A 26,817-nucleotide genomic window follows, 5' to 3' on the forward strand; every position below is an offset into this window, starting at 1 on the left:
CTAAAAGATGACTGTACAGCTTTGAAAACACCATAGTTGCTAAACTTGTTGGCTCCAAAATAACAACAATACACATTGACACAGCACTACTGGCACACTCTGAGGTGGAGAATAGTCCTTAAATGAATTGGGGGGAGTAAAGTACTCTTACAAGTTGTCATATTGATAGGAAATAGTAAATGGAGTACATTCAGGTTGAGCCATCCGGTGTGAAGGTGTTCAAGATCACACAAGCAGTTACAGAAGCAGGAACTCCCAATACATTAAATCAATGAAGTACAAGCAGGTTGGGGCTGTCCGGTGTACCTCGTCACTACAATACCGGACAAATATTATCTTGTGTCAAATCAGGTTAAGGCCTGGAGGGGAGCACAGAAGGAGAGTAAAAGATAGGTGGTGTAGGAATCCTCTTGCTTTGGTCAATTGTTTATCATCTGCACAAGATTCCTGTAGCAGAGGCACTCTGTTGTGCCGGGTGGTTGCTATCCAGTTGGTTGAGGTGTCGGTCGAGGAAGAGATCCTTGAGCTGTCTTTGAAGTTTATGAAGGAAGGGTCAGTCCGAATATGGACTGGGATGGAGTTCCAGATTTTAGGGGCATTTCCTGATAAGGAGCGTGCCAAGGGTTTTTGTTTGGTTTTGGGCGGAATAAGAAGTAGTGTGTTTGCACTCCTAAGATTTCTCATCTGGCCTGCCTTTTTGAGTTTGTACGCAAGGTAAGCTAGTTTACTGGTGTGAAGGGCTTTGTGGGTGAGACATGCAGTTCTGAGGTTGGATTGCGCTTCAATCGGAAGCCACTTTAGTTCTCTTAGAGAGGGTGAGATGTGGTCGCATTTCTTGACTCTGGTGATCATCCTAACAGCTGCATTTAGAATTGTTCTGATATACAGAATGTTATTTTATTGGTATATGTATAGCACATTTCTATCATTGGTGTGACCCTGTAGCACTCTCTGGGTTTGTCTGTGTGTTGTATGTCAGGGCCATACATAAAATGTGCCATACAAGCAAAGCATCTGTGAGGTGAACGAGGTTCTGAAAGGTGCCCAAAGCTTGCTTGTCCAATACAGCTGCAGCTAAAAGCTTTGTTCTGAAATAGTTGGGTCTCTTCCACTTTGTGACACAGAGAAATCAAAGATCTTTTGTCTGTCACTATCCTTGTGAAAGGACACTTTAATAACCCCCTTCTTTTCCATTTTTCACTCCAACATCATCTTGTTTACGAATCACATCACAATTTCACTTCCAGTATGATCAACTCTAAGACCTCAGGGTCTTCTTCTGACCTCTTCTGCTATGAAGTTTATCAATATGGCCACTGATATAAGTCCATCTACACTTACATGCATCTTTTATTCTTCTCTGTTCTTAGCAAATGTAGTCTAGGAGGGATTAAAAAAGATGTGATGATAGATCTCCACTGAAAAGAAATAATGCTAATCAGTAATCATTATCCCGCTCAGGTCTTTCCTCCTCTTTGCTTCCAAAATCATTGAACATGTGATTAATACCAGATTAATACATTTTGTGGGGAAATAAAAGGGTCGGTGACCCTTTTCCTTACAGCACAGTACAAAATCCCTGTAAGTCCCCTGGCTTAATGATCTAAGGATAGCGAAAGAGAAGGGAGACTCTACCATCCTGATTATTTTTGATCTCTCTACCACAAACAACAATGTCTCCCACACCACACGATTGCAACAGTGGGAGTGACACTCAGGGCTGAGGCACGGCCGGCCTCTGACCTGCAGCATAGCACCAAGCTGATTTCCCATTTCCCCCCATCTCTTCTCCTTCTTTCTAGTAGTTTGTCTCAGTGATCGTCTATCAATCCCACCCATGACAAAATTTGAATCTCCTACTCAGATTCACACTTTTGATTTCTTCTCCTATTATCTTTCTGGATATGGACAGTGAGTTGGAATACATAGTTGAAAAAATTAAAAGAGACAAAACAGAGGGCTTGGTTTTAGGTGGCACCCCTTTACTGTGGTTTGACTACTTTTGGCCCATGGAAGCTGACCCAGTATCCATACCTGCAGCCACAGCCTGCAACCTCTGAGTTCTTTTTAATGTATTTGTAATTTCAATCTATCTCTTAGCCTACACATTTACAGAATTACTTTGACCCTTTTTCGTGTTTGAGGATCATGCACAAAATCCTTGTTCTACCTATCACGCCCTGTTCTAAATCTGAAGTTCAGGCTACAGGTTTGTTTATAACATACCTTGCCACTTGGGCTGCAGACATTCTCTTCACACTAGCCTGCTCAAATTCTTACTAGCTAGCCTTCAGTAATCTGATCTCTGTCAGTAAACTTCCCCAAGGAATTCCATACAGAGAGCACATCGCTCTACCTTTTATTGAAATACACTGCCTGTGGCAAAAAGGTCAATTCGAAAGCAATAAACAAATATATATATATATATACCATCTTATCTAAGAGACACAATGGACTTCCTCAATAAAATCTCAGGAATCAAATGGAAATCCAACTACCTGATGGCAAGTATAGACGTAACATCACTATATACTGCGATACGCCATGCAGATGGGATAAAGGCCGTCAAAAAAATCCTTGAAACAAGATCCATCAGTCATCTGGAACATTCAGCAATGCTGATAGAAATGCTTATGTACTGCCTAACGCATAATGCATTTCTATTCCTGGGCAACCTGTACCTACAAAAACAGGGTACCGCAATGGGTACATCATTTGCGCCCACTTATGCTAACCTCCTAATGGCCATGTGGGAGACTGAAGTAATGGAACAAGAAAAGAAGCAGGAATCAAGAATTAAATTCTGGTGTCGTTTTATAGACAACTTATTCATAATCTGGGAAGGTAACATCAACGAACTGCAAGTGTTCATAAATTCATTGGAGAACAATAACCTTAATCTTCACTTCACTTCATCAATAAGCGCAATTGCCTTGATTTTTCTTGATGTTGAAGTTTTCATCAAAAATGAAAAGCTGTGTACAAAAATCCACAGAAAACCAACGTCCTGTAACAGTTTGCTGCACGCGAATAGCAGACACCCGAAAAAACTCAAGTGGAGCATTCCATATGGCCAAATGCTACGGGCCAAAAGGAATTGCTCGGAAGATGTCGACCTGACAAAGGAAATTGATGGACTGTGTATAAGATTTCAAGAACGAGGCTACCCTATGGAAGTAATTACATCTGCAAAGGAAAGGATGAACCTGAAGGAAAGAAAAGATCTCCTCCTACCTAGAGAGAATAAAAACACTAAAAAGGACAACAACCCAGACGAGACGGGAAATGAGAACACTACAAGAATAATCATCGACTACAACAATCAGAGTCTGGAACTTAAAAAAGCCTTAAATAGAAACTGGAACATTTTAATGCTTGATGACACATTAAAGGAAAACCTGACTTCTAACCCCAGTATCTGTTACAGAAAAACTTCATCATTAGGTGACATTTTGACTCAAAGTCACCTGCAACTGAAAATCCCTAAAAAAACTGCATGGCTAACAACACCGGGATTTTGGAAATGTTTCAAATGCAAGGCCTGTGAACACGGCACAAATTTAACAGAATACAGACTACAGTGTGGACGGATTGAAAAAATAAGGGACCACATAACATGTGAATCAAAATGTGTGGTATATAGACTATCATGCCCTTGCGAAAAACTGTATATAGGGAGTACAATCAACAAACTAAAACTTAGAATCTTACAACATCTAAGAGCGATCAAAAATGTGGACACTAGTTACCCCATGGCAATACACTTTGCCAAATACCATCAATCAAATCCAAGCTTGCTTAGATACGCTGGAATAAAACTATGCAAACTTTCTGAAAGAGGGGGAGATCAAACTCTAATGCTACGCAAACTTGAATCGCGAATGATTCTGGCAATGGGCACTGAGCATCCCTTTGGGCATAATTTGGATGCCGAATTACACGTACACCTGGGAAGTTAGTGTGATGTTAAATAATACCTGCTCAAAAATGCTTGCTAAATCTGAATACCTGTCTGTAATTGGTTGTTAACCTCTGCGAAAATTGTGTGGTCATTCAAAAACGAATCATCGCCATCAGTCTGATCAAAATGTTTTCTCCAAAGAGGCATAGTGGCAAATATCTTAACTGCACATATATGTTAACAACATTTTTTTTTTCAGTGTAATTCGAAATCTAAACCACTCCAGAATGAGCCCCAATCTAGTCTGTACTTTACAAATTTAAACCACTTACCAGACGAAACATCAAATTGTGTAATTGCTTAGAAAATAGATTGTAATGCACATCCTCGGAGATGGGAATTGAGAATGAAAGAGGACTGAATCACTGTTGTAAATAATGTAAAAATATGTACAGTTCAGGTATACTCTATAATTTGTGATGCTGTTTGAACTGCAACACAGGGTGAGGCTGTAGTACTTTACTTGCCACCACTGCAGTAACAATAACAACTGATGGGTAAACACACAGCACTTTTTGAAATGGAGAATCATTTAATGTATATAGACTGTAAATATGTGAATGGAATGCGGGATCAATATAACAAATCAAAGTACTTTACAATTATGTTTAAATTGATCTGTGGACAATAGGTGCAATGCACCCTGAAACTGACCAAAAATGGCGATAATTTTTGTTTTGAAAATACAAGGTTGACAGCCTAGACTTTTAATGGAAATGGAGGAGGGGACTTACTTCTTTACTGCACATTGCACTTTATAAAATGGTCTAGACAGAAAGGACTCTATGGTCCAGTGGAAGGCTTGTAGTAGCCGAAACGCGTAGGCCGTCCTAAACGTTGCACTATTAATTTTGCACATGGTGTGTAAATAAATTTGTGTTCAAACCTACCTGTTGCTGTGCCGTGACTTCAATTGCCAAGTTGAGGGGCGAGAAGACTCCAAGAAATATATATGTATATATATATATATATATATATATATATATATATATATATATATATATATATATATATATATATGAATCCACAAATGTCCGCCAGTCTCCCAGCCACACACGGCGGCGGGCTCGAGTGAGGAGGCGATCCTCGTAATATTCAAAGAAACAACTTATAAATCACAAAGTTGACTCGAGCCCAGGTCCTTTTAGCGTGTTATTTATTCACACACGGAATGCCAAACAACACCCGACGCGTTTCGGTGCAGCCGCACCTTGGTCACGGGTAGCGGTGTTTACAGACAATTACATTTTTAAAGTCAAAAAATATAAACATAAACGTAGGACTACTCGTCCTCACACCAGTGTTAGTTCAACCACAGTTATGGCGGCCATATTTGAATGTGTAATTGGACACAGATATAATATACATTATACAATATGTACAAACGAAACTGTATAAGGATCGCAGAGATTAATGTAACTTTAAATTAATTTGTTACAATTTACTCAAAGGTTAAACCCTTATGTCAAATCAAAAAGTTTTTTCAAACGTTTCTCAAGATTGAGCCCAAGTGGGCGAATGTACCCAAGCTCAGATACATAAAACATAGCAATTCCGCCCCAGTGGGCATGACTGCATCATACCAGTCAGTAATCTCAATGTCCTGGAACTTCAACATTTTAGTTGAATTCCAAAGGTTTTCAAATAAACAAATGTATAGTCCTGTGATTCCATCCAATTAAGTCAAATCGGCAGCAACCAGTGGTATTACGTAATCCATGTGCGGCGACACATATGTCTCCTACAAACATAAAAAAATATATAATCACTTTAAAATATACTCAAATAGTTAAACATCCAAGACAGCTTCAAATTCATGTTTTTAAGTGATTACATTACTAGAGTATCATCAGTACGGTGAATATGTTACACGGACTCTTTAAATTAAGTTAGGTGGACTGCTAACTCCTCATCCTTATTCAACCCCAGCGGGTGTACAGTGTCATACTTAATTATGAACCTTGATTCAAGCTGGCGTAGTTGTCTCAATCTGTCTCCGCCCCGTTCTGACGGTGGGACTCTGTCTAAAGCACAAAACTTAAATACACTTAGATTTTTTCCATGCAGGTCCTTAAAATGTTTGGCAATTGGATAGTTTTTGTCCTCATTCGTTATTGCCCGCATATGTTCTAACACACGTTTTTTACAAGGATGTATCGTGCTGCCAATGTAGGTCAATGGACAGGGACATTGCAGTGCATAGACACAGTAGTCAGATTTACATGTCAAATGTTTTGTAATCTTAAAGGGTTTGTTATTTTTAGATAAAGTGATTTCCTTTTTATTGACACTGTTCTTGCAAGCTTTGCATGAGCGACAGGTAAAGAAACCTTCTACCTTCCCGGTATCATCTTTGTCCTTTACCATGTTGCTACATAGCACGTCTTTCAAAGCTGGACATTTCCTGTAGGTAATCATAGGTTGATTCCCCACAGCCTTTTTTAGTGTTTCGTCCAGCTGGAGTATATGCCAAAATTTCTTCAGACTTCTTCTGACCTGCCATGTTTGATCAGAATATGTGGTGATAAATCTAAGAGGTCCCTCTTCACTGTCGCTTGGTTGTTTGGATATGAGAAGATCTTTTCTCTCTACGTCTCTGACTTTGTTACAGGCTTGTTCAACCACTTTGGCCGGATAGCCCCTCTCCCTGAACCTCTCCTTCATGATATTCATTTCCTTGTGAAAGTCTGTGTCGGTTGCACAGTTCCTCTTTGCGCGTAGCAACTCGCCAAAAGGGATGCTGTGAATCAGGTTTTTGGGGTGACAGCTCGACGCATGCAACAAGCTGTTGCCTGCTGTAGGCTTTCGATACAGCTTGCTGATGAGTCGTCCATTGTTAACTGATACCAAAACATCCAGAAACTCAATTGACTGCTTGTCAATAGTACTGGTAAATTGTAAGTTACATTCGTTCTGATTCAGTTCTTTGACGAATTGCAAAGCTGCCTCTTTACTGCCCTTCCACAGACAAAACACGTCGTCTATGTACCTGGCCCAGAGGACCACGTTCTGGGTAAAGGCCAAGATGTTGCTGGCCACCTGCTCCTCCCACCAGCCCAGGTATAAACCTGCGTAACTGGGGGCAAAGCAGGTCCCCATCGCAGTCCCCCTGGCCTGGCAGTAGACAACATGATTGAACAAGAAATAATTGCTTGAGAGGCAAGTGCGCATCATGGACACAAGCATATTAGTATGCTTCAAGTACTTGACATCCCTGTTTTTTAGAAAGTGTTGGTTCGCACCCACACCCAAATTGTGGGGTATACATGTATAAAGGCTGTTGACATCTAATGTCATAAGCCACATGTCTTCCTCCCACTGTATGGGTTCGATAATTCTCAAGAAATCACGTGTATCCTGCAGATACGACGGTAGTTGTTCAACATAGGATCTCAAAAAGTGGTCTATGTATTTGGACGTGTTCTCATATGTGCTGCCCATAGCGGAAACGATGGGTCTCCCTGGGGGTAGTGAGGTGTTCTTATGTAACTTGGGTAAAAGATATAAAACCGCAAGTTTAGGATGGTCACACTTCAAAAATTTATATTCATCTTCTGATAAAAGTTTGTCATTCTTCCACTCATGCAACTGTTTCTGATAGTCTAGATTATTTCTTTCATAAGCAATTCTAGAGCTTATTACATAATTGTCCCTGTCATCAAGCTGTCTTTTGCCCTCAGCAAGGTACATTTCAGTGGGCCACACGACAACATTACCGCCTTTATCAGACATTTTTAGTACAATGTTGTTGTTGTTTTTAAGATCAACCATGGCTTTCCTTTGTTTTCTAGTTAGATTGTCATGAGTGGGTTTTCGAATTTGATTTATCTTCTTAAACTCTGTAATGACACCCTTTTCAAACACATCAATCGTGTCACAGTGAATTTGAGGTAGGAACCTGGATTTGGACTTAAATCCACTGCCACTAGGACAGTCATAGGTTAGTTCCTCCTCGGATAAACATTCTAACGTGCTTGGGATTGTGTCAGTGTCGGAACCCAAACATCTCATGGTTTTCAAAAGGCTAATATCACCAATAGCAACTCCTGTATTAACCTCAGCAGTGGCCCCCCCCACCACAAACTTTCTATTTTGAAACCATTTCCTTAATTTCAATTTTCGTACAAAATGAAATAAGTCAATTCTTCCGTCAGTGTAGTTAAAGTGACTGGAAGGACAGAATGTCAATCCCAAAGACAAGACTTCAATCTGATCAGAAGTTAAAATCAAATTAGATAGATTTACCACTGTGTGGGTGTCCATCATTTCTTTGCCATCTTGCCTCTTGTTGTTACTCCCACGAAGGCATCTATCAATCCCTGTCTTTTGGCGCCTTTCTTGCTTCCGCCTTTGGCGCCTCTTCCACGACCTGGATTTGGAGACTCTGCAGGTCCGGGGCCGGGGCTGACAAGCCCTTGTCTCCCTTGTGCTAGCAGAGAGAATTCGATTAAAATATTGTTTTTTACTCCTTCTGTGGTTGTGGATTCACCGCTTGTAGACGGAGTGGTCCCATCTTCAACCCCCATATTCGCATCAGGGGTAGACCCTGTTTGATCTGTTTGGGCTGGTTGTTGTTTTTCGGGGGTCTTTTGTAATTTTTTGTTCAATTCTCTCAGTTGGTCAAATTTTCTACCGAAAGTGAAAATCTGGCCTCTCTCATAATCCAACTGGTCGCGGTGGAATTTACTTTGTTTCTTTAATTTGATTTCTTCTTCCGCTTTTTGAAGTCTTGATGTCATCTTCTTCATTTCTATTTCAAATTCACTTTCAGTGTATTGCCCCTTTAACTCTGCTGTAATCCGCTCTATTTCCTCTGACAGCCTCAAAGTGTCCTTTTGTGCGTACTTGATGAGTAATTTCAACATAATTGTTGAGCAGTTGTGATTGTTTTCTACCCACTCCTCTATAAGTTCAGGGTCCGGGTCAGCAAACGTGGGAGTTATGAATATGCGCAAGCCACGTGGTACTCGTTTGCAATCCACGTATTTTTGTAAGGTGGTGGCCTCCCACCACTTTACCTGCTCCATCTTAGCGCTTTTCCACAGTTTGTCCCAAAGTTCCTTTTTGGTTACTCTGTCTCGAGCCATTGTATTCCCCGCTGTACTCGCAGTAGTATCACCAGAAAACGGGACAAACAGCGTTTCAGCTGCCTCCCGCCTTGAAGCTTGTCGAGTTGACAAATCCATGTCGTTTGTATTTCTCACTGTCCGTGAGATGCCACAGCCGAATCACTGGCTGTCCACGCCTTCCCTGAGTCTCCCCGAGTGTCGGGTCCCGAACCGGTCGGCTGACTGGTTTACATCTCTGGGCTTGGAGACAGCGTCCGGACACAGAGGTGACTGAAAAACGTGAGTAAGAACCTCAACTCTGCAGCGGGAGGCGGAACCACTGCGGCTGCCGGCGCGGCTGCATTGTGGAAGGCGTGGACAGCCAGTGATTCGGCTGTGGCATCTCACGGACAGTGAGAAATACAAACGACATGGATTTGTCAACTCGACAAGCTTCAAGGCGGGAGGCAGCTGAAACGCTGTTTGTCCCGTTTTCTGGTGATACTACTGCGAGTACAGCGGGGAATACAATGGCTCGAGACAGAGTAACCAAAAAGGAACTTTGGGACAAACTGTGGAAAAGCGCTAAGATGGAGCAGGTAAAGTGGTGGGAGGCCACCACCTTACAAAAATACGTGGATTGCAAACGAGTACCACGTGGCTTGCGCATATTCATAACTCCCACGTTTGCTGACCCGGACCCTGAACTTATAGAGGAGTGGGTAGAAAACAATCACAACTGCTCAACAATTATGTTGAAATTACTCATCAAGTACGCACAAAAGGACACTTTGAGGCTGTCAGAGGAAATAGAGCGGATTACAGCAGAGTTAAAGGGGCAATACACTGAAAGTGAATTTGAAATAGAAATGAAGAAGATGACATCAAGACTTCAAAAAGCGGAAGAAGAAATCAAATTAAAGAAACAAAGTAAATTCCACCGCGACCAGTTGGATTATGAGAGAGGCCAGATTTTCACTTTCGGTAGAAAATTTGACCAACTGAGAGAATTGAACAAAAAATTACAAAAGACCCCCGAAAAACAACAACCAGCCCAAACAGATCAAACAGGGTCTACCCCTGATGCGAATATGGGGGTTGAAGATGGGACCACTCCGTCTACAAGCGGTGAATCCACAACCACAGAAGGAGTAAAAAACAATATTTTAATCGAATTCTCTCTGCTAGCACAAGGGAGACAAGGGCTTGTCAGCCCCGGCCCCGGACCTGCAGAGTCTCCAAATCCAGGTCGTGGAAGAGGCGCCAAAGGCGGAAGCAAGAAAGGCGCCAAAAGACAGGGATTGATAGATGCCTTCGTGGGAGTAACAACAAGAGGCAAGATGGCAAAGAAATGATGGACACCCACACAGTGGTAAATCTATCTAATTTGATTTTAACTTCTGATCAGATTGAAGTCTTGTCTTTGGGATTGACATTCTGTCCTTCCAGTCACTTTAACTACACTGACGGAAGAATTGACTTATTTCATTTTGTACGAAAATTGAAATTAAGGAAATGGTTTCAAAATAGAAAGTTTGTGGTGGGGGGGGCCACTGCTGAGGTTAATACAGGAGTTGCTATTGGTGATATTAGCCTTTTGAAAACCATGAGATGTTTGGGTTCCGACACTGACACAATCCCAAGCACGTTAGAATGTTTATCCGAGGAGGAACTAACCTATGACTGTCCTAGTGGCAGTGGATTTAAGTCCAAATCCAGGTTCCTACCTCAAATTCACTGTGACACGATTGATGTGTTTGAAAAGGGTGTCATTACAGAGTTTAAGAAGATAAATCAAATTCGAAAACCCACTCATGACAATCTAACTAGAAAACAAAGGAAAGCCATGGTTGATCTTAAAAACAACAACAACATTGTACTAAAAATGTCTGATAAAGGCGGTAATGTTGTCGTGTGGCCCACTGAAATGTACCTTGCTGAGGGCAAAAGACAGCTTGATGACAGGGACAATTATGTAATAAGCTCTAGAATTGCTTATGAAAGAAATAATCTAGACTATCAGAAACAGTTGCATGAGTGGAAGAATGACAAACTTTTATCAGAAGATGAATATAAATTTTTGAAGTGTGACCATCCTAAACTTGCGGTTTTATATCTTTTACCCAAGTTACATAAGAACACCTCACTACCCCCAGGGAGACCCATCGTTTCCGCTATGGGCAGCACATATGAGAACACGTCCAAATACATAGACCACTTTTTGAGATCCTATGTTGAACAACTACCGTCGTATCTGCAGGATACACGTGATTTCTTGAGAATTATCGAACCCATACAGTGGGAGGAAGACATGTGGCTTATGACATTAGATGTCAACAGCCTTTATACATGTATACCCCACAATTTGGGTGTGGGTGCGAACCAACACTTTCTAAAAAACAGGGATGTCAAGTACTTGAAGCATACTAATATGCTTGTGTCCATGATGCGCACTTGCCTCTCAAGCAATTATTTCTTGTTCAATCATGTTGTCTACTGCCAGGCCAGGGGGACTGCGATGGGGACCTGCTTTGCCCCCAGTTACGCAGGTTTATACCTGGGCTGGTGGGAGGAGCAGGTGGCCAGCAACATCTTGGCCTTTACCCAGAACGTGGTCCTCTGGGCCAGGTACATAGACGACGTGTTTTGTCTGTGGAAGGGCAGTAAAGAGGCAGCTTTGCAATTCGTCAAAGAACTGAATCAGAACGAATGTAACTTACAATTTACCAGTACTATTGACAAGCAGTCAATTGAGTTTCTGGATGTTTTGGTATCAGTTAACAATGGACGACTCATCAGCAAGCTGTATCGAAAGCCTACAGCAGGCAACAGCTTGTTGCATGCGTCGAGCTGTCACCCCAAAAACCTGATTCACAGCATCCCTTTTGGCGAGTTGCTACGCGCAAAGAGGAACTGTGCAACCGACACAGACTTTCACAAGGAAATGAATATCATGAAGGAGAGGTTCAGGGAGAGGGGCTATCCGGCCAAAGTGGTCGAACAAGCCTGTAACAAAGTCAGAGACGTAGAGAGAAAAGATCTTCTCATATCCAAACAACCAAGCGACAGTGAAGAGGGACCTCTTAGATTTATCACCACATATTCTGATCAAACATGGCAGGTCAGAAGAAGTCTGAAGAAATTTTGGCATATACTCCAGCTGGACGAAACACTAAAAAAGGCTGTGGGGAATCAACCTATGATTACCTACAGGAAATGTCCAGCTTTGAAAGACGTGCTATGTAGCAACATGGTAAAGGACAAAGATGATACCGGGAAGGTAGAAGGTTTCTTTACCTGTCGCTCATGCAAAGCTTGCAAGAACAGTGTCAATAAAAAGGAAATCACTTTATCTAAAAATAACAAACCCTTTAAGATTACAAAACATTTGACATGTAAATCTGACTACTGTGTCTATGCACTGCAATGTCCCTGTCCATTGACCTACATTGGCAGCACGATACATCCTTGTAAAAAACGTGTGTTAGAACATATGCGGGCAATAACGAATGAGGACAAAAACTATCCAATTGCCAAACATTTTAAGGACCTGCATGGAAAAAATCTAAGTGTATTTAAGTTTTGTGCTTTAGACAGAGTCCCACCGTCAGAACGGGGCGGAGACAGATTGAGACAACTACGCCAGCTTGAATCAAGGTTCATAATTAAGTATGACACTGTACACCCGCTGGGGTTGAATAAGGATGAGGAGTTAGCAGTCCACCTAACTTAATTTAAAGAGTCCGTGTAACATATTCACCGTACTGATGATACTCTAGTAATGTAATCACTTAAAAACATGAATTTGAAGCTGTCTTGGATGTTTAACTATTTGAGTATATTTTAAAGTGATTATATATTTTTTTATGTTTGTAGGAGACATATGTGTCGCCGCACATGGATTACGTAATACCACTGGTTGCTGCCGATTTGACTTAATTGGATGGAATCACAGGACTATACATTTGTTTATTTGAAAACCTTTGGAATTCAACTAAAATGTTGAAGTTCCAGGACATTGAGATTACTGACTGGTATGATGCAGTCATGCCCACTGGGGCGGAATTGCTATGTTTTATGTATCTGAGCTTGGGTACATTCGCCCAGTTGGGCTCAATCTTGAGAAACGTTTGAAAAAACTTTTTGATTTGACATAAGGGTTTAACCTTTGAGTAAATTGTAACAAATTAATTTAAAGTTACATTAATCTCTGCGATCCTTATACAGTTTCGTTTGTACATATTGTATAATGTATATTATATCTGTGTCCAATTACACATTCAAATATGGCCGCCATAACTGTGGTTGAACTAACACTGGTGTGAGGACGAGTAGTCCTACGTTTATGTTTATATTTTTTGACTTTAAAAATGTAATTGTCTGTAAACACCGCTACCCGTGACCAAGGTGCGGCTGCACCGAAACGCGTCGGGTGTTGTTTGGCATTCCGTGTGTGAATAAATAACACGCTAAAAGGACCTGGGCTCGAGTCAACTTTGTGATTTATAAGTTGTTTCTTTGAATATATATATATATATATATATATATATATATATTACCTACTGGCGGTCGCCAGTAGGTATATATAGTTAGGATTTTTTCTCTATGGGATTTTTGAAAATTCTATGTCTAATAACTTTGGCGTTTGTGGACGGAATTGGCTGAAATTTTCAGGAAAATGGCACATTTTGTTTCTGAGCAGCCCTTGAAAATTTGGGGGGGGTTCGTCAAGGGGGGGCCGAGAAAAAAGGGGGGTCCCAAAACGTGTTTTTAACATTGAGTTTTCCATAGGGCGGTTGGCCTCACTTTTAGCCCGAACGGCTGAATGGATTTGCACGAAACTTGGCAAAATTGTAGGGACTGGTGGCCCGATGTGCCTTTTGTAGGTCTCAATATATGTGCTCCAGTGGATTTTGAGAAATTAACGTTTAAAAAAAGATATATATCTGTAACAGCGGACCTGGCAGCGTCCCAGGACGCGTACTTTGCGCGCAACGGAGCTTTGTGAAGCGAAGCTGATTGGTTCTCCGGCGTCTGTCAACATTCCAAAAATTCCGTAGCGGCCGCCATCTTGTCTCTCGGTAGGATCGAGAGACAAGAGGAGGTCAAAACAAAGGGGGAAATAACTATAAGGGGGCATAGTAGATCCTCGCTGACCCCCTAGGTTTGATGTGGAGGTTTTAAAAGGGCCCCGCGGGGCAAAAAAAATAAATAATAATAATAATCGAACGGCTGAATGGATTTGCACGAAACTTGGCAAAATATTAGGGACTGGTAGCCCGATGTGCCTTTGCTAGGTCTCAATATATGTGCTCCAGTGGATTTTGAGAAATTAACGTTCAAAAAAAGATATATATCTGTAACAGCGCTCCGCTTCGCGTAACGGAGGTTTGCGAAGCTGATTGGTCATTCTGTCACTGGGCTATAGTTGGGCTACATCTGGCTGATATTTGGGCTACATTTGTTTTTTTGTGTGTCTGGCGGCCATCTTTGGGCTACATTGGGCTACATTGGGCTTCATTGGGCTACATTGGGCTACATTGGGCTACATTTGGGCTCCAACATATATATAGGCCAATGTAGCCCAATATATATTTTTCAAAGTTAATTTTCGTAAAAACCACTGGAGCATATATCTTGAGACATAGCAAAGGCACATCGGGCTACCAGTCCCTACAATTTTGCCAAGTTTCGTGGAAATCCATTCAGCCGTTCGAGCTAAAAGTGAGTCCAACCGCCCTATGGAAATGAAGGAAATGAATGGGTAATTTGTAATTAGCAAATAGCTAATCGCAAACTAGGAATGGTAAAGAATCGCTATTTATTCCTTAAAGTTCGCTATTTAGGAAATGCAAAAAACTTTGATGATACATATGGCGGTTCATCTCTAACAAGATAAGAAGCATAGGGATACATTTATGATGACTGGCGCATCACCAGGGATGTGTTAGTCATTCTGTGCCGCTGTTCCGTCACCTATGGTGTGCTGCATTTACAATGCGGCGCATCATGGGGCAAAAACAGCACAGATGCGTGATGTATCTGTGCCGTAAAGGTGGCGCATTGCTGGAGTTGTATCGCAAGTGTGATGAAGCTCCAGCAAGGGTCGGGGGTGCCCCTGTCGCAGGGTTTCTGTTCTCACACAGAACTGTGGACAGAGGATTGGAACCTCGGCGAATTAGGGTGTCCCAAAACTCACGTTAGTAATCAAAAACTCCTTAGCAAGCTAGGTACAGTGTCACATTGGATATAACAAACTCTCAATGTTTAGACAATCCAGAATATGAACTTATAGTACCTCAGGATACGTGGAACTCATGAACAGTCGGTCGTTATATATTTCTTAGAAACCAGAACATGGAGTTAAGAAGAACACATGTGTATTTGAAATGTTTATTTACTAATGCCGTCTTCTCAGGCGTAGTATCTTAGATAATACAAGTACACATATTATCAGTAGCAAAATTACCAGCATAGTTACTAGTACATAAAAAGCGAATGGTGATAGTATGTTAACATGCTGTAAATGAATAAGAGTTAGCAACACTTATAAGCAGCCACGGGCCGTGGAGGGAGTTACGGTGAGGCAGGGAGGCGGGGAGGGGGAGAAGCAGGGTGGAGAATACAAGTACACATATTATCAGTAGCAAAATTACCAGCATAGTTACTAGTACATAAAAAGCGAATGGTGACAGTATGTTAACATGCTGTAAATGAATAAGAGTTAGCAACACTTATAAGCAGCCGCGGGCCGTGGAGGGAGTTACGGTGGGGCAGGGAGGCGGGGAGGGGGAGGGGCAAGGTAGAGAGGGCTCCACCCTGCTTCTCCCCCTCCCCGCCTCCCTGCCTCACCGTAACTCCCTCCACGGCCCGCGGCTGCTTATATCTCACCCTCCCTAATACACATATTATATTATTTGCTAAGAAGGTCTCTTTGTGTTGGTTTAGGGCGTGCCCATACTTTAGTGTCTTAGATTTGAAGGAATCACATCAGCATACACCAGCTCTCTCTTCATGTGAACCGCATCAACTGTTGTGTATGTGTGTTCGGCAAAGCAATATAAAACCCGCCTCATGCCCAGAATTGGCAGAAGTTGCACTTATGTTATGAGTATGAAGTCGTGGAGATCAGACCTCATAACAATTCTGTATCGTGTTGTTCTTGAAACTTTAGCACTCGCTGTACAGATATAGTTTAACAAGCAAAGCAGATAGTAGAGCAATAACATATTATTCTCATGTAAACCACGATGAACTACTAGGTGGAAAGCTAAAGCAACAACTAAGTGTCGTGTGCAGAAGTTGCAAAAAAGGAAAAATGGCGTTTAAACCGGTAATGAGCCCATGCTAACTTAACACGGTGTAAAGATATCCAGGACCTAGATGACACCTCCCCATGATCCGGAAACGAACTGAATAAGATAATAGAAGTGCCATCTCATGAGAGCAGATTGCAAGTTTATATGTGGACGGTCCGCAAGGTAAAGCATTAAAAACTAGGAAAATTTAATGCTAAAGAAAAATAAAACAGCCAAGTACTTTATCGAGTCTTAAGCCAATAGGCAAGGTAAATAATAAAAACTTGACAAATAAGTCAATGAATTGTCAATGAAATGCTAGTACTCAGCATATCAAACATGAAAAAGGTCTATGACATAACTGTGTATGCAAAATAAGCTGCAACAGCCTCCAATAGGAAGTCACCGTCTTCATCCGAAAACAGTTCAGCCATCCAATTTAAAAGCGGAAAAGAACATACGTGCTCTCCCAGCACTGGATCCTCTATCACCATCAGAGGACAGCTCGGTGGGTTTTCAAGAAAGCTCTGTTCCAATAAAGACTGTGCTGCCGCCAGTAAATTCCAGGGACCAAGTAGTCCATGCATCAATGCCACAGCCATAATCCTTTCGCCAGGACAAACCAACTCGTGAGTAATGATAGGAGTCATCAGCTGATTAAAGTCGACGTCAGGAGAAACCGGTCCGCAGAGACACAAATCAATGGCCCAATCGAAATCACAGGTCAGGCAGTGAAATACAGGCTGGACACAGGTGAAGTAGGAGAATCGAAAAGATAATCCATATGCCGTGCTTAATATCGCCAACGGCATTGTGCCATAATATTCTAGCATGCGATTGCGGAACAGTGTCAGCAGCTGCAGGGTGGGAGGTTGCATAGGAGCGACATCCATATTTAAAAATGTAAAAAAGCACAAGAGCGTCCGCTGGTAATGCAAGTAAAAATGCCAATCCACGAACCAGAGTGGAGAAAATAGAATGAAAGGAAGCAGGGATGACTCCAAAGATTTTCTCAAATGAAGTCACGAGACCACTGGTAACAACTTTAAAAAAGTGCGCCAGGGTCTTTGTGGAGGATGCGTTAAAGATAGTCGGAACCATCTTGCTGAAATTGAAAGGCAAATCTGAATTGAAAAGGGTCTGCACCTCTGTACGGGTGTTCGCTATGTGAAGCACGAAAGTTTCACGGGCCGAACTCAAGGCCACCTCTCTCTGAGACAAAAGAGCTCTTATTCTTGCCATGCCGTTGAAATCTGTCCCAAGGTTGGTATTTGTGGCCAGATTGAAAACTCCCTATGTTCATGTGTGGGAGGAAATAGAACATTTCTGCAGCAAATAACCCGTTCACTTACTGTTACGATAAAAGGAATACTTTTAATTAACTCAGAACAATCTTCATTATTGAGCATCAAATAACTACCATTTTCCAACAACTTGAACGTGGGGATGATAGCAGGAACTGGCGTGCCTTGCAACACGCAAGCCATATTTGGTCGGTGTTTGTTGCATGAACCGTGTAACTGTATGTGCCTACACATTAGTGAATGATCTGGCGTCTCAGTGCATTCCTCTCCATTCAGATAAACTTCTTGATCATCTTTGAAACATCTGTATGTGTATGGAAGCGACCAGACCTCATGAAGAAAAGCACTACCTAAAGGTTCATAACGACCTATTGGTATATATTTCATACAATTTGAAAACTTATATAAAGCAAAAGGCAGCGTTATTAAACCGTGGATAAGGCACGTTGCCAAAAAACCCGCAATCCTCTGCTGATGATGTCACTGAGCATGTCATGAATGATGTAATATGTGACATCATCAGCAGTGGATTACGGGTAATAGTATCTCTAGTTTACTCCCCTATAGCTGTCTTTCTTTTAACATAAGTGTCTGTTTCCTTCCCTTATACTTACTGTTTTTGGTTCGCTTCCGGTTCGCGTACCGGCGAGCGAACTGGGAAGCGAACTAAGAGAAATAGAGGTTGGCACAGTTCCAAATATTGTACCAATTTTTTAATAACGGGGAGGTAGTTCTGAAAAGAACTTTTTTTTTTATTGTTTTTGTTGTTTTATATTTTTTTTATTATTTTTCGGAACATTTTTTTACTTTTTTTGAATTTTTCTGAACAGTTTTATATTTTTTGGGGTTTTTCTTGGAGGGGGCAATGAAAACGATTCATTGTAAAGGGCTCAACAGGAGCAACAAAACAAAAAAAGAAGTATTTATTATTTTGGGCGTTTCGTACAAACTTGCATATGATAGTCAATAGCTCTGTTGATCAGAGTGATGCTTCTTTCTCCGTAGCAAATGAATCCATCGCAAAATACGCAGATGTGTTTTACTTCACCAAATCTCATTTGTATATTTGGCACCATCTCCCTGCCCTCTGGTCCCGTTACTTCCGGTACAACAGATCTTCTGGCCATAATAGGGAGATTATCTAGGTCGTTCCGAAACTGTGCAGCACTGTAGTTGTTAGGATGCCACCTAGTCATATGGCGATGCATTGTGTAGTTTCCGAAACTGTATTTTTTCTCGGTTCCTCTGGACAGTCTATCTTGACATATAAGGCAAGTTACGTATCTTGCATTTACTTTTTTCTGACCTTTGGGAATTTTAAAAAATTGCCAAATGAAGTTTTCTTTCCGGTGAGACGTCCTGGGCTGCTCAGGCAAAAACTGCCTCTCTTCGTGCTCGTCGTCCTGTTCCTCTTCTTCCTCTTCTTGTTGAATTATAACTTGAGCAGGTGGTCCACTCTTCCTTGGATGTGGTGGAGGTGGTGGGGAAGCACCAGCTGAAGCTACTAAAGAAGCCATTGCTCAGTGATCACAAAGGGTCTTTCTCTCACAATGATGAAAGTCAGAGTGAGGAAAGAAGGAGGGATTTTCATCATTTGGGAAAAACAAGAGTTCTCAACCAATCAAAAGTGTTCATTTTAGATTATATGACCTAGTCTTACATCATTAGGAAACCAAAAGTGAAATGAACCAATGAAAAGTGTTATTACCAAGTCACATGACTTGCTGTGTTTACGTTAAGCGCTTTGCAGGGCCTCCCGGTTTGCTTCCAGAAACCTGCGCTTTGCGACTCGCTTCGCGTACCAGTTCGCTAACGTAGCACGTCATATGACGTATCACGCGAGAACGTGAAACGTCATGCGGACGGGAGGCGTCACGATGTTGTTTTCTAACGCGGCACTTGCGGTAAAGAAACGTTTACCGGCTCGCGGTCTATTTCGCGGCATCAAGGTCAGCTAACGGGAAGCTTCCCGATTCGCGAAGCGGGAACGAAGAAAAAAAAATATTAAAAAAAAAAATTATTCATAAACATATAAAATATTTTTGGGGATTTAAAGAAGAATACATTTTACAGCTACAGATATTAGCTGTTAAAAAACCAATTAAATTCACAGAAAAAACCATAGGTTATAGACCATATATAGTTAGGAATTAGCATTTACAAAACCTTGAAAATTCACTGAAAAAACCATAGGTTATAGACCATATATAGTTAGGAATTAGCATTTAGAAAACCTTATTTTACTCACACAAAACCATTGAAATTCCATATATAGTTAGTTGCACTAACTATATATCGCGCACCCGCAATCCACTGCTGATGATGTCACATATTACATCATTCATGACATGGTCAGTGACATCACTGATGACATCACTGATGACATCTCAAATGACATCACTGATGACATCATCTAGTGTCTGTGTGTTTTTGTAAAGTTTAAATACGTTTTACATATTGAAGAATGAGTGGATGTATGGAAGACTGAGTGTGTGTGTGGCTGGCTGGGAGGTGTGTGACTCTGTGCATATCAATGTGTACTTGTATCAGTGATTGTATAAGAGAGTAAGTATGTGTTAGTATATGTGTGAAAAGTATGGTGTTCTGTGTTTAACTATAGATGAGGAAATCGAAGTGTGACTTGATTCTTCACAGGACTGACTAGGTGTATGAGTGCATATGATAGTGTTCTAATAATAACTGACTGTATGTATGAGTAATTGTATGGGTGAATGAGTGAATGTGTGTGTAGACGTACGAATCAGTGAGTGCGTATGTAGTAACTGGTATTGGTGTGTCATGATGTCATCAGTGATGTCATTTGAGATGTCATCAGTGATGTCATTTCAGATGTCATTAGTGATGTCATCAGTGATGTCACTGAAGTATGGTGTTCTGTGTTTAACTGTATAGATGAAGAAATGGAAGTGTGATTGATTCTTTACAGGACTGACTTGGTGTGTGAGTAACTCCATGGATGAGTGGCAGTGTGTGACTGTCTGCATAGGTGTATGAGTGCATATGATAGTGTTGTAATAATGAGTGACTGTATGTATGAGTGATTGTATGGGTGAATGAGTGAATGTGTGTGTAGACGTAGGAATCAGTGAGTGCGTATGTAGTAACTGGTATTGGTGTGTCATGATGTCATCAGTGATGTCATTTGAGATGTCATCAGTGATGTCATCAGTGATGTCACTGACCATGTCATGAATGATGTAATATGTGACATCATCAGCAGTGGATTGCGGGTGCGCGATATATAGTTAGTGCAACTAACTATATATGGAATTTCAATGGTTTTGTGTGAGTAAAATAAGGTTTTCTAAATGCTAATTCCTAACTATATATGGTCTATAACCTATGGTTTTTTCAGTGAATTTTCAAGGTTTTGTAAATGCTAATTCCTAACTATATATGGTCTATAACCTATGGTTTTTTCTGTGAATATATATATATATATATATATTGTAGTGGCTACTTTATTGGAGATCAGTTTTCATATGGAGATATATAACTATATATATATATATTCCTACGAAACAGGTAAGCCCCAAGACGAAGGAAGCCACATGACGTTTTATTTGGCACTCGTAATTTTGCATCCATTTCACAGCTTGCTTCAGCAGATAAACACACAATCGCAGTCTTCAAAGTAAATGTCAGCCTGACACGTTTCAGGATTTCTCTATCCTTTCTTCAGAGGCAAAGTTCAGAGGGGATTAAAGAAGCAGGTTGTCATTGCGCACAGTTATATACATTCCCATCACCTGCCCCAGTAGGCGTGGCGTTTCGCAAAGCCTTCTGGACCGTGCAGTGCATCAATACTCTTCCCCTTGTGGGGCAGCCTCCCATACCTTCAAATTTGAACTGTAGTTGAATTCCAAGTGGAGAGAAGTGCCACAAATGGTGCTATCTGCCCTGCTTTTCAGCAATGAAGTTTGTGCCCCCTAACAGTCACTATCCTGCATTGGCGCTGCAAGTCTTCATTCCGTGACTGCAGGCAACAGTTGAAAGCCTGCACGGACCCGCCCCAAGCAGTGGGCTCTCCTTCACGGCTGGGCAACAGCCTTCATTAATTCCAACAAAACAGGTAAGCCCCAAGACGCCAAGACGAAGGAAGCCACATGAAATTTTATTTGACACTCGTAATTTTGCACCCATTTCACAGCTTGCTTCAACAGATAAACACACAATTGCAGTCTTCAAAGTAAATGTCAGAGGTCGCTTTATTCGGGTCTCACACAACCGGTTTCGGTGTTTGCCTTCGTCAGGTGATCTTGCCCCAAAATTGCGTGCTTCCCCTTCGTTGTTCTCAGGGCTTCTCTTCCAGGTGGTTATGAAGCCACGCCTGCCATCGGTCCCACCTACTTCAGCCAATCACGGGGACTACCAGTCCCACAATGCTTCATGGAGGCAGTCCGATGCTGGGGGGAGTCATGCTGTTTTTCCACGATTTTCACTCTGGCCCCCAAACTCTCGTAGCCACAAGCTTCCCCGGCGCTTCAGCGGGAAACCCTGGACAGTCTCCAGCGCTCCACTCAGCAGTCTGAGTTCGCCGCACCGCAGCAACCGCAGGGCACCAGGTAGGTTCGTGGTGGGTCACACTTTAACCAATGCCTTGGATAACTTCAAATTTTGAAAAACTTCAAATTTTGCCGATGAGAAGTGTGTCCACTTGTATGAGAGGGTTCTGAGTCCGCTCCATGGGCAGAGCGTAAACTATACATCCAACTTCTCCCTCCTTGCGGTGTATATATATATATATATATATATATATATATTTTTCCACGAACGGTCATTCAGGCGCACACGCTGCTGGTTCGGCTTTGGGGGAACGACCACACCCCCAAACCGGAGGGTTCCGACTTCAATCCCGCAACACGAAGCTCCAAGTGAAGGACCACCTCATCAGCTGCTGAGAAGATGAGGAATGTGCCCGTGGAAAGAAACACCGATGCGGCCCGGCAAATACCAACAAAAGAAGGGCGCAGAAGTTCTTTAATGAATAAGCCGTCAGAAACATGTTGTGGAACTAGCAAATACTCAGCTAGGGACTACAAATCCCAACATGCCCAGCACTAGTCTCAAGGCACGGCGAAATGAAGACAGTCCGGAAGTCACTGCCACCTGACGAAAACGGAAGTTGGAAACGCGTAGTGGCATGTCATAGACTTTGCAGCTGTCTATAAAAGAATAAAGAAAGAAACAAACCACTTCTGGGTGTTCGGCGTATTCTGCTTGTGGAAATATATATATATATATATATATATTCATTCAAAAAGAGAGCAGGTAAAAAACAACGCTGTGAGAGGCATTTGATAAAAGACTTCACGTCGAAACGCGTCATACCTACAGCTTAGATGAAAATAAAGCTACTCACCTGGATTCCCCTACGTGTCCTTCTAGTTCTTTCAATGTGAGAATCCTGTGCTTCACATTTTACGCGCTGGCCCTGGGTGCGCTAGAGGAGACCCGCCTCATCAAGTGGACAGAGCCTTTAGGGCAGCTTCGGCATTTTCTCAGTTTTCCAGGTGACTGGATGAGCTCTGATCCCACCGCATCCAGATCCAGCAATGATGCCGCTGCGCAAAAGCAGTCCGTGACTGCACGGAGGAATCCTGGGTCACTGCATCCGTGATTCCAGGCTGCCAGGAAATTGGATACATGCGGTAGAGACATCTTGGGGACCCTGGGGAGAAGCCTCCTTTTCTACAGCGATGAGTTCAGCTCTCTTTTGGCCACGTTTGAAAACATTCCAGGACCCAGAAAGGGAATAATTGGTAACCGAGCGAGCACTCACTCAGCATGCGAGCGAGCACTCACTCAGCATGCCGTGAATGGTGCATGCTGGGACCTGCGGTTTGCCGATGCTGCTACAGTGTCTGTGGGGACTCAGACTCAGCCCACCTGGAAATTGCATCCAATGGGAAAACGGATGGTGACATTCAGAAAGAGAGCAGGTAAAAAACAACGCTGTGAGAGGCATTTGAAAAAGACTTCACGTCGAAACGCGTCATGCCTACAGCTTAGATGAAAATAAAGCTACTCACCTGGATTCCCCTACGTGTCCCTCTGGTTCTTTCAATGTGAGAATCCTGTGCTTCACATTTTGCGCGCTGGCCCTAGGTGCGCTAGAGGAGACCCTCCTCATCAAGTGGACAGAGCCTTTAGGGCAGCTTCGGCATTTTCTCAGTTTTCCAGGTGACTGGATGAGCTCTGATCCCACCGCATCCAGATCCAGCAATGATGCCGCTGCGCAAAAGCAGTCCGTGACTGCACGGAGGAATCCTGGGTCACTGCATCCGTGATTTCAGGCTGGCAGGAAATTATATTATATATATATCACCAACGATCAGTCCTTAACCTCGATACGGTGATAAGGAATGCACTAACTCCTTGTTGCTTGTGCGAATAGTCTTTTATTATTTCACTCTCATTAATGTCATGACGCGTTTCGGATGGAAAAAGCGGCCTTGATCACACATATATTATCTGCCATTGTGTCCTTCACAAGCCTAGGCTGCCAGTTTCTGCAGCCTCAGTTTCATTGGTCTGCTCTGGCTAAATCTCTCTGGCATTCTTCTACATTTATTTTGTCATCTACTATTATACACAAAGCCAGGACTGTATGGATAGTCTTTACTAACCAAACTGCAGTCTTGGAATGGTCTGTATGTGATACTGAGTAGTCAACAGAAAGTAAGTCTTTGCTTATTAGCTCAGGGTTTGGCGTTTTATCTCCACTGTAAACATTTAATTTTCTCAGTCATCTGCACAGAGTGCCAGTACCAGAATCACTATCTCGGGCACAGTGTTAGTCAGGCCCAGATATTTGTTAGTTATCTTAGAGTAGAGACAGTTGCATTGGTCATACCATGAGTAAACTACAATAACCAGGGCCTGCGCTGGGGATACATCTGTATTTTTTTAACTTATGTGGTTGTTAAGAGTATCAACACTAACACCATTAAATCCACGATGAAAACAGGATTCTATACAGAGTTTCTGACCTTTTTAAAGGAGTTTGAATGGACATGTGCCCCTAGCACACAGGGTACATTGTCTTTTGCCATAATCATCAAACTGAGGGTAGAAGGTCTCTCCTTCATTGTTCTTGTCCAAAGCACACATTGGCCAACACATCTGGATAATGTCCAGTAGATTGTAGGCAAAGGCCATGGACGCCAACCATTTAGTGGATCCAGTCTGAAAGGCACAGCATTAGACCATGTCCAGAAGTATCCTGGCACAGTATGTGGCCTTCAGCCCTGACCTGCTCCCACTTCCCCTGCACCTACATTTCAGAGAGAATATAGCCTACTGGTTCTATGTGCAGGGGTTTGCCTTTGGTGGCCAGCCCACAGCATTCTCATGGGCTCTGGGAACAGGAAACAGCCTTTGAGCATGCTATGTGCACAGTGCTGCAAGTACCAGAGCCTACAGGGCACAACATTCGTCCATGTCAAATGGCACAGGGGACAGAGCAGAACTTCAGACAAGCACCAGTCCCTCAGCCCTGAACCTGCATGGCATGCTCATTGTTTGGCCTCAATGGACTTTGGCACAGGGTGAAGAGGTCCATACCCACTGGTTAAGGCCTGTGACTGTGCCCATGGAACCCTGTGTGCTTGACTTGGCATTCAGTCCCATACAGTACTCCATGCCCACTCCCTGCCACTATGTGCCAGATTGCACAACTTTTGTCCATGCCTTTTCAGCTCTGGGCGAAAAGTGCTGCCTTTGGCCGTACCTCCATCCAGTCCTGCTGCTACCAGATTATTCAGGACAAAGCTTCCGGCCATTTTAAATGTGCTCTAAATACAGGGAGGGCTCCTTATTCACTGCTGGGTCTCCATCAACTGCCCTCAGCTTCCACAGGACACTGCTGTTGGCCATACCAGGGAGATCTGGGCACAGGACTTAAAAATCAACCATACCCCTTTTCCAGTGCTTTTACTCTAGAGAGTCCTAGGCACTGATGTCAGCCCGACGCCCCTCCACCCATGGGCAGCAGCTGTGGGCTTTGGGCACAGGCAGCTTCAGATTGCCCATGTGGCTCACTAGTCACGACTCTCAGCAGACAGGTTATTTTTTTTTAAGCCCAGATCATTGGGCATATATCCAGGCTTGAGGAGTTAGCACAATTTAAGAGTGCCCTTAATCCTCTTCTATTGCAGGCATATTCCTCCAGTGACTCACACTGTTTCTGGACAATTGCAGACCAGACGAATGGCAAACTCTCTGTGGATGCCATCCTAGTTACCTTAATTTACTTTACATAACAAACCAGGAATACCAATTGTGTTGCTTTGACACAGTGAAAGAGTGGAGATTTCCTATGACACTTCAAAATGCCTGTCAACGTGAAAACTGGGCATGCCAGTTAAGAGGGGTGAACCACTGTTTGGTAAAGAATGTCTTTTCACCAAGATTTGTTAAATCCAATATGAGGGGTACACTAGTAGTGGCTAGGCAAAAACACAGGAGCTTTATTTATGTCAAAACAACTTCTTACACACTAAATTAGGGGTGTTGAAGTGACCACAATGACAAGGTAGGAGGGTACACCTTGAGTTTAATTATCGTTCGTCTCCACGGCTTCCAGGGAAATGAGTAACAGTCCCTGGTAGTTCAAGTGTACACATTCTTTTACCATGGTGCTGGTGAGCATTCTTAATAATGGTAGAATACATTACTACAACATCTCCCTTCTTTACTGCCCACAAGATATACAAATAAAAAACGAGAAATAGAAAGGAAAAGGAAACAAAGAAGCAAAAACACCAATAAAAAGAAGCATTGAAAAGAGTTAAAAGCTAAATGCAATAAAACAGATAGATTCAAATGGGAAGCATAAATAACTTTCACATAACCATTAAATAAATACAAATTATAGGATATATACGAAAAACATTTACATAGATTACATATCCATGCGTTTCGGTGGAACTCTTCTCCTACTACTTCCCTGCGTAGAAGGAGATTGAACAGGACTCCTGACGAAATCAGAACCAGAAACTTCTTGGATAGACCTTTCCACAGAACATTCAGAACTGTATTCCAGTCCCATTCGATGTACAACAAGATCAGGAATTATGTAAATCCTTGAGATATTCCACCAACTCTTACCATTGACTCTGACTGCATAACGAGAAATACCATCCACATGAACAGGGGGACCAAATTTGGACAAACCCTTAGGC

This window comes from Lissotriton helveticus, chromosome 12 (genome assembly GCF_964261635.1).
Source record: "Lissotriton helveticus chromosome 12, aLisHel1.1, whole genome shotgun sequence".
NCBI lineage: Eukaryota > Metazoa > Chordata > Amphibia > Caudata > Salamandridae > Lissotriton > Lissotriton helveticus.